The sequence below is a fragment of the Elephas maximus genome, chromosome 9 (assembly GCF_024166365.1).
Source record: "Elephas maximus indicus isolate mEleMax1 chromosome 9, mEleMax1 primary haplotype, whole genome shotgun sequence".
Classification (NCBI taxonomy): domain Eukaryota; kingdom Metazoa; phylum Chordata; class Mammalia; order Proboscidea; family Elephantidae; genus Elephas; species Elephas maximus.
In genome coordinates this window covers 31,106,942-31,122,696 of record NC_064827.1, presented here as the reverse complement: position 1 = coordinate 31,122,696, position 15,755 = coordinate 31,106,942, and the positions used below count along the sequence as shown (strand labels likewise).

The 15,755-nt window shown below is 42.7% G+C and overlaps 1 long non-coding RNA gene across 1 annotated transcript; it reads left to right on the top strand.

Annotated features, from left to right (window-relative positions):
• The first annotated feature begins 10,441 nt into the window (after positions 1–10,441).
• On the top strand, positions 10,442–14,501 carry LOC126083401 (uncharacterized). Its single transcript, XR_007518792.1, has 3 exons — positions 10,442–10,589; positions 11,617–11,742; positions 14,187–14,501. It is a non-coding gene; the product is annotated as an uncharacterized LOC126083401 (long non-coding RNA).
• Positions 14,502–15,755: the final 1,254 nt, after the last annotated feature.

Here is a 15,755-nt window from a genome sequence, read left to right as displayed (position 1 = left end):
CCTCCCTCCCTCCCTCCCTCCCTCCCTTCCTCTCTCTCTCTGCCTCTCTCTCTCTTTCTCTCTCTCTCTCTCTAATAATTTTTATTGTGCTTTAAGTGAAAGTTTACAAATCAAGTCAGTATTTCAAACAAAAACTTACATACACCTTGCTACACACTCCCAATTACTCTCCCCCTCCACTCTCTCTTTTCGTGTCCATCTCACCAGCTTCTAACCCCCTCCACCCTCTCATCTCCCCTCCAGGCAGGAGATGCCAACATAGTCTCAAGTGTCCACCTGATCCAAGAAGCTCACTCCTCACCAGCATCCCTCTCCAACCCATTGTCCAGTCCAATCCATGTCTGAAGAGTTGGCTTCGGGAATGGTTCCTGCCCTGGGCCAACAGAAGGTCTGGGGGCCATGACCACCGGGGTCCTTCCAGTCTTAGACCATTAAGTCTGGTCTTTTTATGAGTATTTGGGGTCTGCATCCCACTGATCTCCTGCTCCCTCAGGGGTTCTCTGTTGTGTTCCCTGTCAGGGAAGTCATCGGTTGTAGCCGGGCACCATCTAGTTCTTCTGGTCTCAGGATGATGTAGTCTCTGGTTCGTGTGTCTCTTTCTTTCTCTTGGGCTCGTAATCACCTCATGTCCTTGGTGTTCTTCATTCTCCTTTGATCCAGGTGGGTTGAGACCAACTGATGCATCTTAGATGGCTGATTGCTAGAGTTTAAGACCCAGATGCTGCTCTTCAAAGTGGAATGCAGAATGTTTTCTTAATAGATTTTATTATGCCAATTGACTTAGATGTCCCCTGAAACCATGGTCCCCAGACCCCTGCCCCTGCTACACTGGCCTTCGAAGCATTCAGTATAGTCAGGAAACTTCTTTGCTTTTGGTTTAGTCCAATTGTGCTGACCTCCCCTGTATTGTGTGCTGTCTTTCCCTTCACCTAAAGTAGTTCTCATCTACTATCTAATTAGTAAATGTCCCTCTCCCACCCTCCCTCCCTGCCCTGTTTCACAACCACAAAAGAAAGTTTTCTTCTCAGTTTAAACTATTTCTCAAGATCTTATAATAGTGGTCTTATACAATATTTGTCCTTTTGCAACTGACTAATTTCACTCAGCATAATGCCTTCCAGGTTTCTCCATGTTATGAGATGTTTCACAGATTCCTCACTGTTCTTTATTGATGTGTAGTATTCCATTGTACGAATATACCACAATTTATTTACCCGTTCATCCATTGATGGGCACCTTGGTTGCTTCCATCTTTTTGCTATTGTAAACAGTCCTGCAATAAACATGGGTGTGCATATATTTGTTCATGTAAAGGCTCTTATTTCTCTAGGATATATTCAAAGGAGTGGGATTGCTGGATCGTATGGTAGTTCTATTTCTAGGTTTTTAAGGAAGTGCCAAATGGATTTCCAAACTGGTTGTACCATTTTACATTCCCACCAGCAGTGTAGAAGTATTCCAATCTCTCCACAGCCTCTCCAACATTTAATATTTTGTGTTTTTTGGATTAATGCCAGCCTTGTTGGAGTGAGATGAAATCTCATTGCAGTTTCCATCTCCATTTCTCTAATGGCTAAGGATTGTGAACATTTCCTCATATATCTATTAGCTATCTGAATGTCTTCTTTACGGAAGTGTTTATTCATATCTTTTGCCCGTTTTTTAATTGGGTTATTTGTCTTGTTGTAGTTGAGTTTTTGCAGTATCATGTAGATTTTAGAGATCAGGTGCTGATCGGAAATGTCATAGCTAAAAACTTTTTCCCAGTCTGTAGGTAGTCTTTTAATTCCTTTGGTGAAGTCTTTGGATGAGCATAGGTGTTTGATATTTAGGAGCTCCCAGTTATCTAGTTTTTCTTCTACATTCTTTTTAATGTTTCATATACTGTTTATGCCATGTATTAGGGCTCCTAATGTTGTCCCCATTTTTTCTTCCATGATCTTTATCGTTTTAAATTTTATATTTAGGACTTTGATCCATTTTGAGTAAGTTTTTGTGCATGGAGTGAGGTATGGGTCTTGTTTCATTTTTTTGCAGATGGATATCCACTTATGCGGAAACCCTGGTGGTGCAGTGGTTAAGTGCTACGGCTGCTAACCAAACAGTCAGCGGTTCAAATCCACCACGTGCTCCTTGGAAACTCTGTGGGGCAGTTCTACTCTGTCTTATCAGGTCGCTATGAGTCGGAATCGACTCGACGGCACTGGGTTTTGGGTTTTTATCTAGTTATGCCAGCACCATTTGTTAAAAGACTGTCTTTTCCCCATTTAACTGTTTTGGGGCTTTTGTCAAATATCAACTGCTCATATGTGGATGGATTTATGTCTGGATTCTCAATTCTGTTCCATTGGTCCATATATCTGTTGTTGTACCAGTACCAGGCTGTTTTGACTACTGTGGCAGTATAATAGGTTCTAAAATCAGGTAAAGTAGGCACCCCACTTTGTTCTTCTTTTTCAGTAATGCCTTATTTATCCGGGGCCTCTTTCTCTTCCATATGAAGTTGGTGATTTGTTTCTCCATCTCATTAAAGAATGTCCTTGGGATTTGGATCGGAATTGCATTAAATGTATAGATCGCTTTTGGTAGAATAGCCATTGTTATAATGTTAAGTCTTCCTATCCACAAGCAAGGTATGTTCCTCCACTTATGTCTCTTGGTTTCTTGCAGAAGTGCACTGTAGTTTTCTTTGTATAAGTCTTTTACGTCTCTGGTAAGATGGATTCCTAAGTATTTTATCTTCTTGGGGGCTACTGTAAATGGCATTGATTTGGTGATTTCCTCTTTGATGTTCTTTTTGTTGGTGTAGAGGAATCCAACTGATTTTTGTATGTTTATCTTGTATCCCGATACTCTGCTGAACTCTTCTCTTAGTTTCAGTAGTTTTCTGGAGGATTCCTCAGGGTTTTCTGTGTATAAGATCGTGTCATCTGCAAATAGAGATACTTTTACTTCTTCCTTGCCAATCTGGATGCCCTTTATTTCTTTATCTATCTAGCCTAATTGCTCTGGCTAGGACTTCCAGCACAATGTTGAATAAGAGTGGTGATAAAGAGCATCCTTGTCTGGTTCCCGATCTCAGTGGGAATGTTTTCAGGCTCTCTCCATTTAGGGTGATGTTGGCTGTTGGCTTTGTATAAATGCCCTTTATGATGTTGAGGAATTTTCCTTCTATTCCTATTTTGCTGAGAGTTTTTCTCATGAATGAGTGTTGAACTTTGTCAAATGCCTTTTCTGCATCAATTGATAAAATCATGTGATCCTTGTCTTTTGTTTTATTTATGTGGTGGATTACATTAATTGTTTTTCTAATGTTGAACCATCCCTGCATACCTGGTATGAATCCCACTTGGTCATGATGAATTATTTTTTTGATATGTTGTTGAATTCTATTGGCTAGAATTTTGTTGAGGATTTTTGCATCTACATTCATAAGGAATATAGGTCTATAATTTTCTTTTTTTGTGGTGTCTTTACCTGGTTTTGGTATCAGGGATATGGTGGCTTCATAGAATGATTTTGGGAGTGTTCTGTCCTTTTCTATGCTCTGAAATAACTTTAGTAGTAGTGGTGTTAACTCTTCTCTGAAAGTTTGGTAGAGCTCTGCAGTGAAGCAGTCCAGACCAGGGCTTTCTTTTTTTGGGAGTTTTTTTTTATTACCTTTTCAATTTTTTGTTGTTGTTATGGGTCCATTTAGTTGTTCTACCTCTGTTTGTGTTAGTTTAGGTAGGTAGTGTGTTCCTAGGAATTCACCCATTTCTTCTAGGTTTTCAAATTTATTTGAGTATACTTTTTCATAGTAATCTGATATGATTCTTTTAATTTCAGTTGGGTCTGTTGTAATATCACCCCTCTCATTTCTTATTTGGCTTATTTGCTTCCTCTCCTGTTTTTCTTTTGTCAGTTTAGCCAGTGGTTTATCAAGTTTTTTGATTTTTTCAAAGAACAAGCTTTTGGTCTTGTGAATTCTTTCAGTTGTTTTTCTGTTTTCTATTTCATTTAGTTCAGCTCTGATTTTTATTATTTATTTTCTTCTGGTGCCTGTGGTTTTCTCTTGTTGCTCTCTTTCTATTTGTTCAAGTTGTAGGGATCATTATTTGATTCTGGCCCTTTCTTCTTTTCGGATGTATGCATTTATTGATATAAATTGGCCTCTGACGCCACTTTTGCTGTGTCCCAAAGGTTCTGATAGGAAATGTTTTCATTCTCATTGGATTCTATGAATTTCCTTATTCCATCCTTGCTGCCTTCTATACTCCAGGCTTTTTGAACAGGGTGTTGTTCAGTTTCCAAGTGTTTGATTTCTTTTCCCTACTTTTCCTGTTGTTGATTTCCACTTTTATGGCCTTATGCTCAGAGAAGATGCTTTGTAATATTTCGATGCTTTGGATTCTGCTAAGACTTGCTTTATGCTCTAATATGTGATATCTTCTAGAGAATGTTCCATGTGCACAAAAAAAAAGTATACTTGGTTGCTGTTGGATGGAGTGTTCTGTATATGTCTTTGAGGTCAAGTTGCTTGATTGTGACATTTAGATCTTCAGTGTCTTTATCGAGCTTCTTTCTGGATGTCCTGTCCTTCACTGAAAGTGGCGTGTTGAAGCCTCCTACTATTATTGTGGAGCTGTCTATCTCACTTTTCAGTGCTGATAGAGTTTGTTTTATGGATCTTGCAGCCCTGTCATTGGGTGCATAAATATTTAATATGGTTATATCTTCTTGGTGTATTATCCTTTTAATCATTATATAGTGCCCTTCCTTATCCTTTCTGATGGATTTAACTTTAAAGTCTATTTTGTCAGAAATTAATATTGCTACTCATGCTCTTCTTTGATTTTTGTTGCTTGATATTTTTTTTTCCATCCTTTGAGTTTTAGTTTGTTTGTGTGTCTAAGTCTAAGGTGTGTCTCTTGTAGGCAACATACAGACGGATCTTGTTTTTTAATCCATTTGGCCACTCTGTCTCTTTATCGGTGCATTTAGTCCATTTACATTCAGTGTAATTATGGATAGGTATGAATTTAGTGCTATCTTTTTGATTTTTTTTTTGATGTCTTCTTTTGTGTGTTGACAGTTTCTTTTTCCCACTTGATTTTATGTGCTGAGTAGATTTTCTTTATATATTGTCCTTTCCTCTTATTTGCTGTTGTTGATTTTGTTTCTGCTGAGTCTGTATTTTTCCCTTGTCTTTTATTTTGATGAGTAGGATAGTTTGTCTCCTTTGTGGTTACCTTATTATTTACCCTATTTCTCTAAACTTAAAACTAACTTTTATTTCTTTGTATTGCCGTATCTTCCTCTCCATATGGAAGCTGTATGATTACTTTTCCTAGTCCCTCTTTATTATTTTAATGTTGTCTTCTTTTATATAATAACATCACTTTTATCCTGTTTTGGGCTTTTTTTATAACCTTGCTTTGTTTTTTTGGATTTCCCTGTCTGGGTTGACTTCTGGCTGCTCTGCCCAGTGTTCTAGTCTTGGGTTGATACCTGATATTATTGATTTTCTAACCAAAGAATTCCCTTTAGTATTTCTTGTAGTTTCAGCTTGGTTTTTACGAATTCCATAAACTTGTGTTTATCTGGAAATATCTTAATTTCATCTTCATATTTAAGAGACAGTTTTGCTGGATATATGATTGTTGGCAGGCAATTATTCTCCTTCAAATTTTTAACTATGTCATCCCATTGCCTTCTTGCCTGCATGATTTCTGCCGAGTAGTCTGAGCTTATTCTTATTGGCTCTCCTTTGTAGGTGACTCTTCATTTATCCCTCGCTGCTCTTATAATTCTCTCTTTATCTTTGGTTTTGGCAAGTTTGATTATAATGTGTCTTGGTGACTTTCTTTTAAGACCTACCTTATGTGGAGTTCGATGAGCATCTTGGATAGATGTCTTCTCATCTTTCACAATACCAGGGAAGTTTTCTGCCAACAAATCTTCAACAATTTTCTCTATATTTTCTGTTATTCCTCCCTGTTCTGGTACTCCAATCACTCGTGGGTTATTTCTCTTGATAGAGTCCCACATGATTCTTAAGTTTTCTTCATTTTTTTTAAATTCTTTTATCTGATTTTTTCTTCAAATGTATTAGTGCCAAGTGATTTATCTTTGAGTTCAGAAATTCTAGCTTCTACTTGCTCAATTCTACTCCTCTGACTTTTTATTGAGTTGTCTAATTCTGTAATTTTATTGTTAATCTTCTGAATTTCTGATTGCTGTCTGTCTATGGATTTTTCCCACTTATTAAACTTTTCATTATGTTCCTGAATAATCTTTCTAATTTCTTTAGTTACTTTATCTGTGTGTACCTTGGCTTGTTCTGCATATTGCCTCATTTCCTTCCTGATGTCTTGAAGGGTTCTGTATATTAAACTTTTGTATTCTGCATCTGGTAATTACAGGAATGCACTTTCATCTAGAAGATCCCTGGATTCTTTGTTTTGAGAGGCTGTTGAGGTGATCGTGGTCTGTTTCTTTATGTGACTTGATATTGACTGTTGTCTCTGAGCCATCTCTAAGTTATTGTATTTAGTTCATGCTTGCTTACTGTGTCATAGCTGCTTGCTTTGTTTTGTTTTGGTATACCCCTGTGGGTTGCTTGAGTGAGCTAGCCTGATTATTTTTACCCTTGGAGCTCTGGTGTCCTGTCCCCAGCTGGCTAGAGCTGTTATCAGGTATATCAGGCTAGGAGTCCATTCAGTTTTCTTGTATGAGTTCAGCTCAGGTATCCAGATAGCTTATCATCAGGTGTGTGGTACAGGCTGTGTTCTGCAGTCTTAGAGGGGCAGGGGTGATTGGCATATATACCAGTATCTGATTGCAACAGGGGGTCACGCTCTGAACAAGGCAGGGAGCTGAGAACCGACCCCCAAGTGTCTCTGAGGAAAACACGCTCTGTTCCCTAGAGTGTGCTGTTGGGTGGGTTCTGCAGAGAGACCATGGGCACCCAAAGTTTTTGGTTGTAAGGACTGGGAGGTACCAGTTATCTTTGGACCCCTGTCACAGGTGGCTGGCTGTCCTGAGTGGTGCTACCAGTCCTTAGGTCCCTGATATGGGTAGGTGAGGATCTTGTTTAATAGGCAAAGCAATGTCAAACGTCAAACACCCACCTCTCCACTGCACAGTTAAAATGGTTGGAGTTTGCCAGCAAGGGCCTATTCTCCCAAAATAGGCCCACACAGGTCCGTGCAGGAGGGAAAGGTGCTCAAGGTCCTTGGATGGTTTATGCCCGGACAGGAGCTGCTTGTGTTCTGAGTTCCCCCAGTTAATGGAGCTACCAAATTATCTTTTCCCCCCAGTTGCAAATATTTTCCTTCCCCAAGGCCGGGAGGATGGCTATAGGCACTCATGAGTGTCTATCTCAGGTCCAGGGATTCAGCTGCTGAAGCCGGCTTGGGGGTGGAGGGGGCACAGTAAAATACACGCAAGTACTTACCTTTTGCCAAGAGCGCCCTTCCCCTCAGGTTTCAGAGGTCTGAGTAGGCGGTGTGGCTGGCTGCTTCTCCCTGAAGAAACTGAAGCCGAATGCTAGCACCAGCCCGCCGCTGCCATTGCCACCGCTCCGAGAATGGTGCCTGTGGGCTCCCCGTAATTCAGGCCTGGTAACTCCTCTCCACTTCTGAACGGTCTCTTCCTCCCCCTGCCCCTCAGTCATTGTCTAAGCTTGCCTTTGATGCTCAGGGGTCCCAGCTTGTCACAAATATACTCGTTTCACTTGTTTTCTCGGGTCTTTGTTGCAAAGAGGGCTCGCCAGATGCATCTGTCTATTCTGCCATCTTGGCTCCGCCTCTCTCCAGTGTGGTTTCTACCAATCCAGCTGTCACTAAGATCCTCAATGCCATCTATACTCAGGGTATAGTAGACAGTTCCAATCCACATCTTTTATGACTGCATCGATTCTTCTTCTAAGCCGTTTTATTTCTTTACATATGCTCTTATCACCATTCTCTCTTGTTGTCCTGCTAATTTGTGGCTATTCCACCTCTGACTCCTTTGTGGTGTTTTCCCTTCACCTTTAATGGCTTCAGGTCCTTGGAATCAAGATTAAAACTTTCTCTCACTGTAGACTCTGTTATCATGTGAACACTTCCATTCTCAGTCTTTCTGTGAACAGATCTGAACCTCCAGCCTGGGGATTGTTTATAAATTATAGACTCATAGTCAGTTGCCAGTGGGCAATTGACTAGATACCTACCAGCCCACTTGTAAAGACTAGACTACTTTTATTGTCAGCTAACAACAACAGCAACCTCTTTGCTGATCCTTTTCTTTGATTTTTTTTTTTTAGTTTTTTCCCCCCTATTTTATTCAGGGTAATAGTGGAATTTGGTTTGTAAACCAATACAGAACTTTTTTTTTTTTTTTAGGAAAGTTAATTGTTTATGTTTATTACTTTAACCTTTATGTTTTGGGTTCCCAACTTTATTGATATATGCTTTCTACATTACTTTCATATGTTATTGACCCTTTTCATACCACTTTCAACATTTCCAGTTGTCATTCAAAGATGATATATTTTTAAAATTAATTTAGTTTATATAAAATGTCTCTTAATTTTTGAATTTAAAATTCACAATCTTTAAAAAGAATTTTTTTTTCAGTATTTCACTATTTTTAACTGATATCATTGTTAACTTTCAGTTCTTACTTGGAACTTGGGGCTGTTACTTTCAGTAGGCAGTGAAAAAGAGGGTGTAAAAGACACAAAGTGAATAGATACAATGTGAATTTATGTTCATACTTAAGCAGGTGAGTGTTTTCAAGAAGTTTGTGAATAGAAATTGGCTCCGAATTGTATTAACATTGAAAACAAAAAGATATTAATTTTGAATGCTCTTAGAATGACAGTAATTTAGATGTAGCATGCTAGATTACTGCTATATGTTCCAAAGGAATCATTGGAAATTTTTCAGAGTCATGTGGTCAGTAAGGTGGTGATCAACTTAGATTAAACAATTCTCATTTTTAAATGAAGCATATAACTGTAATGAGATTGGTGTTGTTGCTTAGCTTGTCAACAGCTCTGAAGACAGTTCTCATGATGGAATGGAAAAACTTTTTGAATAGTGATAATACAGTTGCCATCCTTAGTCATTATAATTTCCGACATGTTTTTCAAGACATATTTGAAACTGGAGCAAGGTACATTTACAATTAAAGAAACAACTGAAAGATCTACTCCAGCTTCATGGAGACTCTTCCTTTCTTATGGCTTTAACCATGAAGGCAGATGACTACAGTTAGGTCTAACTGTTGTTGTTATTAGGCGCCATCAAGTCACTTCCAACTCACAGCGACCCCACGTATAACAGAACGAAATGTTGGCCAGTCCTATGCCATCCTCACAATAGTAAGTATGTTCAAGCCTGTTGTTGTAGCCATTGTGTCAACCCATCTCATTGAAGGTCTTCCTCTTTTTCACTGATCCTCTACCAAATATGATGTACTTCTCCAGGGATAACATGTCTGAAGTCAGAGAGACAAAGTCTCAACATGTTCACTTCTAAGGAGCATTCTGGCTGTACTTCTTCCAAGACAGATTTCTTTATTCTTCTGGCAGTTCATGGTATAGTCAATATTCTTCACTAGCACCATAATTCAAATGTGTTAATCCTTTTTTGGCCTTACTTTTTCATTGCCCAGCTTTCACATGGATATGAGAGGAAGAAAAGACCATAGCTTGGGTCAGGTGTACCTTAGTCATCAAGTGATATCTTTCCTTTTAAACACTTTAAAGAGGTCTTTGGCAGCAGATTTGCCCAATTCATTATGTTATTTGATATCTTGACTGCTGTTTCCACGGGCATTCATTGTAAATCCAAGTAAAATGAAATCCTTGACAACTTCAATATTTTTTCCATTTATCATGATGGTGCTTATTGGTCCAGTTGTGAGGATTTTTATTTTCTTTTTGTTGGCTTTTAATCCATACTGAACACTGTAGTCTTTGATCTTCATGAGTAAGTGCTTTAAGTCCTCTTCACTTTCAGCAAGCAAAGTTGTGTCTTCTCATATCACAGGTTTCACTGTATGTAGAATGTAAGTAACCAATTGTTACCTTACCATTCCAGTATGAGCTTTCCATCTATCACTATGGACCTTTCTTTAGTGATCCATCATTCAGTGCTGGGTTGGATCAAGCTAAAACAATAAAAGCAGAGAAATTTTCGGTAACATTCTGTCTTTGGGATATAGGCTTTCAGCTTTGGAGTCTTCCTTGGTTAGTAATACAGCCCTTACCAAAGATTTGTAAGCCTGGTGTTATACTCCCACATACTGGATATAATTTAAATACTGACTTGGAGGTGGTATATTGGGTTCACTTTCATAATCTCTAACTGAAACCAAAAGAAACCCTAACCTGTTGCAGTCGAGGAGACTCCGACTCAGAACGACCCTATAGAAGAATGCAGGAAATTAGAAATAAGGAAAGGATGATTCCCACTCTCGTCAGGTGGCAGGAAGTAAGAGAACATTCATTCATGGACACACCTAAACCGACTTCAGGAATCTTGGAGATATCCGGTGAGGAGAACTACTTTAGAAGCCTGAACTGCCAGTAGTGCATGGCTGGGCTCAGAGTGAAGGTAAGTTCATTTGTATGCACACTCAGGCTGGTGTCAACTGAGTCACCTTTGTTACAGCTACATGTCCTGAGATGAACTATTAAATTGAAAAGCATGCTACAAAATAATAAGTGCAGTATCATCATACTTTGTATAAATAAAACATGCAGGAAAAATGTCTGAAAAGAAATATACTCAAATTTTCACAGTGGTTCTGTGTGGGTGATAGAATTTCCATTCTCTTACACTTTTTGGATTAAGCATTCTTCCACGAATATAAATTCGTGTCACCTGTTACCCATTGCTGTCGAGTTGACTCCGACTCATCGTGACCCTATAGGACAGAGTAGAACTGCCCCATAGGGTTTCCAAGGAGCAGCTGGTGGATTCAAACTGCCAACCTTCTGGTTAGCAGCCATTGGCTCGCTGTAGCTCTTAACCACTGTGCCACCAGGGCTCTGGATTCATGTTACAACCAGAAAAAAAAAAACATTATTTTCTTTTGAAATTTAAAAAGAATAACAGATAGAGCTTCCTAGAGAGATTTGCCTTAGGATGCGTGTCACCTGCTGTAAGTGAAGTCCCTCTCTACTATCCCTATCTGAATGTCTTTCGTGAGTGCTTTGTAAACTTGAGCATGCATCAGAATCACCTGGGGGGCTTGTTAAACCACAGATTGCATGGCTTCATCCCCAAGTTTTCCAAACAAGTAAGCCTGGGGAGGGTCTGAGTACTTGAATTTCTAACAAGTTTCCAGGTAGTGGGAATGCTGTTGTCCTCTAGCTACATTTTGTAAACTTTATAAGGTGAAGGCACAGTCTCTTTGAGTTCATTGATCTTGCTTGTTCCTATGATACCTGGAGAGAAGTTGAGGATACGTATTTTTTCTTTTTCTTATTATTTTCACATCAGCACAGATTATATGCTCATTTTTCTTCTTAAAGAACCCATACGTAGAGACCCTACAGCCCTAGATGCCCCTCATGACATTAAGTGCCTTATAAAGAAAATGGTCCAAACCAAGTTTCTCTCCCTCTCTCTCTCTAAGGGTTTCTGGTGCTCATGGCATGTTGGTTGAATGAAATAAAAACTGCTACTATAGCAACAGACAATGGGGCTTCGAAAGATTTGGACACACCCGAAACCAAAACTCTGAAGGTCAGGTGAGGTCAAAGTAAGTAATTGTAAGTTGATCTAATAGTTTTCTTTAAAACTAAATCCAAAACCGTTGTGGTGGAGTAGATTTCGACTCATAGTGACCCTATTGGACAGAGTAGAACTGCCTCATATGGTTCCCAAGGCTGTAATATTGAATACACCGCGGATTGCCGGAGGAACGAGCAAATCTGTCTTGGAAGAAGTACAGCCAGAATGCTCTTTGGGAGCGAGGATGGTGAGACATTGTCTCACATACTTTGGATGTGTTATCAGGAGGGACTAGTCCCTGGAGAAAGACTTCATGCTTGGTAAAGTAGAGGGTCAACGAAAAAGAGGAAGATCCTTCAAGAGATGGGTTGACACAGTGTCTGCAATAATGGGCTCAAGTATAACAATGATTGTTAGGATGGTACAGGACCTGGCAGTGTTTCGTTCTATTGTACGTGGGATCACTATGTGTTGGAACCTACTCATGGGCACCTAACAAAACAACAACCACCTTTACAAAAGCAGACTGCCACGTCTTTCTCACGCTGAATGGCTGGTGGGTTCAAATCACCAACCTTTCACTTAGAAATTGAATGCTTAACCACTACACCACCAGGGTTTTCGGTATGTCAAGAGGAAAATGGCCCCATATGGGGAGCTTGCCGGCGTTCCCCACATATTAGGGGCTCTAATTCCCAAAATAATCCCTATGGGAGGGAATTGAGTCCTGGCCTAGGAGGCCAGAACCCTTCCTTATCTCTGGACTCTAGCCATCTAGGGTGCCCTAAACCATTCCCTAAATCTCTCTGGTCCTCATTTTCCCAATTGCATAATGAGGGGCTGGACTTGAAGCTGCATAAGTACGCTCAGCCAGTACTAGAGGCTAGGCCCCCACAGGGATGGGGGTTAGCTTGAGGCGCAGCTCAGTGGCGCTCCCTGGCAGGAGGCCCCCTAAAGCGGGCGGACGTAGCTACACCCCTAGTCAGGCTGTGGAGCCTCAAGTTCACTGCCAGGCACGAGCGCCTGCACCCACAAACAGCTCTCACGTCAGTCCCGCCTCTCTGCGCCTGCACTCGCTGTGTACTAACCGCTCTACTCCGGACGGTGGTCCCAAGTGTCCTTTGCCCCCACCTCCACCTAAAGGTCCTGTACTCCCCATTCCCTCTGGGCCAATCCACTCTAGCCAGGAAGGGCTGCCAGGCGCTAGGCCAGGTGGGCACGGAGAGCCTGGAGACTCATGAGCTACCACATATGCAACCAGTGACCTGCTCCCCTGATGCCACCACCCCTTGGAGCCAACTAGGTGCAGACAATGAGACGGGGAACAGACAGTGATGGGTGAGTACAGGCAGCTAAGTTCAGGAACCCAGTGGCCCTCTTCCTTTACCTCCTCCACTTTCCCCACGTACTGCATCCACCACCCCCCCCCCCCGCCACTGTCCTTGCTGGCAGAACCCCTGGAACCAAAGTCCACCCTGTTCTTGGCTGCAGCTAAGGGTAGAGAAAGAGGATGAGAGAGGAAGCCCAGGGAGCAGGCAGGGCGAGTGGGGGCTAAGGGAGTGTAAGAGTGGGAGTAGTTACTGTTGCTTGAGAGACCCTCCTTGGAACTCTGTGATTTCCCCTCATTTTAGAGATGATCCACCTGCAACAATATTCAAGGTCACCCAGCTCTTTACTGTGGTCATCGTCAGAGTCCTCCCCCTGTGTGGAGGCCTTTCCAGGCCTGGCAGACCTCCTGGGGGCTAAGCACTTTAGCCACCTTTATCACTCCTGCTTTCATCCCAACACCTTTATGAGGCTGATTCACTGGTCCCATTCGCAATTGAAGAAACCAAAGCTCTGAGAAGTCATGATGTGCTTGCTTGCCTTATGGCATGACCCAGCTGTAGGTTTGAATAAAGGTCAGTCAGACCCCAAAGATGCCAGGAGGAGGTGGCATCTGAGTCATCTTGATGTCTAGTTCAACATAGGTGGGAGGCTATGGGAAGGAGCACTGTAGGCAGGAGGGACTTGGAGGTGGGCAAGGGCTGGCATGGTCCCAGGATGAGGAAGGCTCTAATGAGGCTGGAGCATGGGGCGAGGGGAGAATGCTGGGAATGGTGTTTCAATCAGATCATGGGGGCAGGAGTTGGGGGCTGTTGCAGGTTGGGGGTGGGCATGGTACCTAATCCAGCAGGCTGTCTTATCCGAACCACAGCATTCCAGAACTGGAGGAAGCTTAATGGGCTCATTGTCCACCACTTCCCCAAGCATGGAGCCCCCACCCTCAGCCAGGGATGAGGAGGCTGCCTCAGTACCCTCCTATGTACAGTGGGGTGGGCAGGCTTACCAGAAGGTCCAGAGCAAGACACTTGTCAAAGCCATTCAGGAGAGGTAGGTGCCCAGAGTGGTGTGAGTGAAGGGATTAAGGAATGCCCCAACCGCCCTGCTTACCAGGATGCTCTTGTACATATAACTCTTGTCCATGTCCAGGCCAACGCAGATGATGCAGCAGTTACCCACCAGCAGCAGTGAGGAGCTGGATTGCAGACCCCTGAGACAAAGCCTGTGTGTTCCCGTGGGGTCCACAGGTGTGGTGGAGGCCAAGGAGGACGAGGTGCCACTGGAGGCCAAGCTGACAGAGGAGGCCTCCAAGAATGACAGGGAGGTCAACTGTCTGAACTATGTGGGACGACAAAAGCCTTGGACCCTGGCACCCCAGGCCAGCATCCAGCTCTGGGGTCTTCTAGAAGCTCTGCTCTGGAGCCAAGGATTCTTGGGCCTTTTTGTGGGTTGGGAGTAGGGAAGGCTGGCACTGGGAAGGGGGGTGGGGCAGGGCTGTCAGGTAGAAGGGGCAGGACAGTCTCCTCCTTTACCTGACCCTCGGGGGACTCTAGGAAAAGGCTCAAGGTGATGATCATCATGTCAGAACTGAGGGACCCGGCATCTCCCTGTCAGACCTGGGGGACTCGGCCGAATGCACTCTGAGTATGTTGGCCAAGTCCCCTCTGCTGAAGTAGGGGACACACTTAAGCTGGTCACAGGACTTGCAGTGGGAGCTACTGTGATACTGGACTCCATGTTGGGGGTCTGGTGTCTGGGTGGAAGAGCCAGCTCACCCTGCAGTCATCAGACCAGGTGGGTGAGTGGGTACTCTGGGGTGCCTATGGCCACAGGTGGCAGTGACACAGCCATGAAGACATGAGAGAAGTGTGCAGAGGGCTGTGCCAGGTATAGGAAGGACACTGCACCAACTGGCTGTGCTCCTTTGCAGAGGCCAGTGAGTCCTTTGGTTCTCACAGAGCAGAAGGCTCCTAAGGCCTTGAGTGGTTGCTGGGAGTCCCAGTCAGCTTATTGCCCAGCAGGCGTCATGCCCAGCAGCTAGAGAGTTTCAGGGTAAAATTGAAGTCTAGGGGTAGCTTACGCCACAGGTTGGGAGGGAGGTGCCTCCTGTTCTGGGACCCTCTAGTCTGTAGGTGCTCACTCACCCAGCCAGCCAGGCCTTGGGGAGGATGGCCCTGTGGGTGCAGAACACCAACGGCTGGTTAGAAGATGCCCTTGGCTCTCTTTAGCCACGTTTGATTCATGCATGGAGGGGTTGAGCTGGCCCCATGCTTGACTTTTGTGCCTTTGATAAAGGTTTATGTCTTCAAAACAAAGTCATAGCTACCAATAGAATTTATGGTATAGAACCCAGTGGGGTCATCAGGAATCTTCGGCTTTGGTGTGAGAGGGGCAGAGGGATGGTCAGCTGTCCTCAGGCTGGGGCCACAGGCCAAGGGGGGAGAGAAAAATTCATGGAGATAGAACGCAAATTAGTGGTTTCCAGGGGCTGGGGGTGGGGGGAATGGGGAGTGACTGCCCAATGAGTATGGGGATTTCTTCTGGGGTGGTGAAAATGCTTTGAAACTTCATGTAGGTGGTGGTTACAAAACATTATGAAAGCACTAAGTGCCACTTAAATGTGCATTATAGAAAGGTTAACATAGTGATCACTCTTTTATTTAAATTTTAAAATATTAAATACAGAACATCAGAACTTATAGGAACCATGTAAGAAAG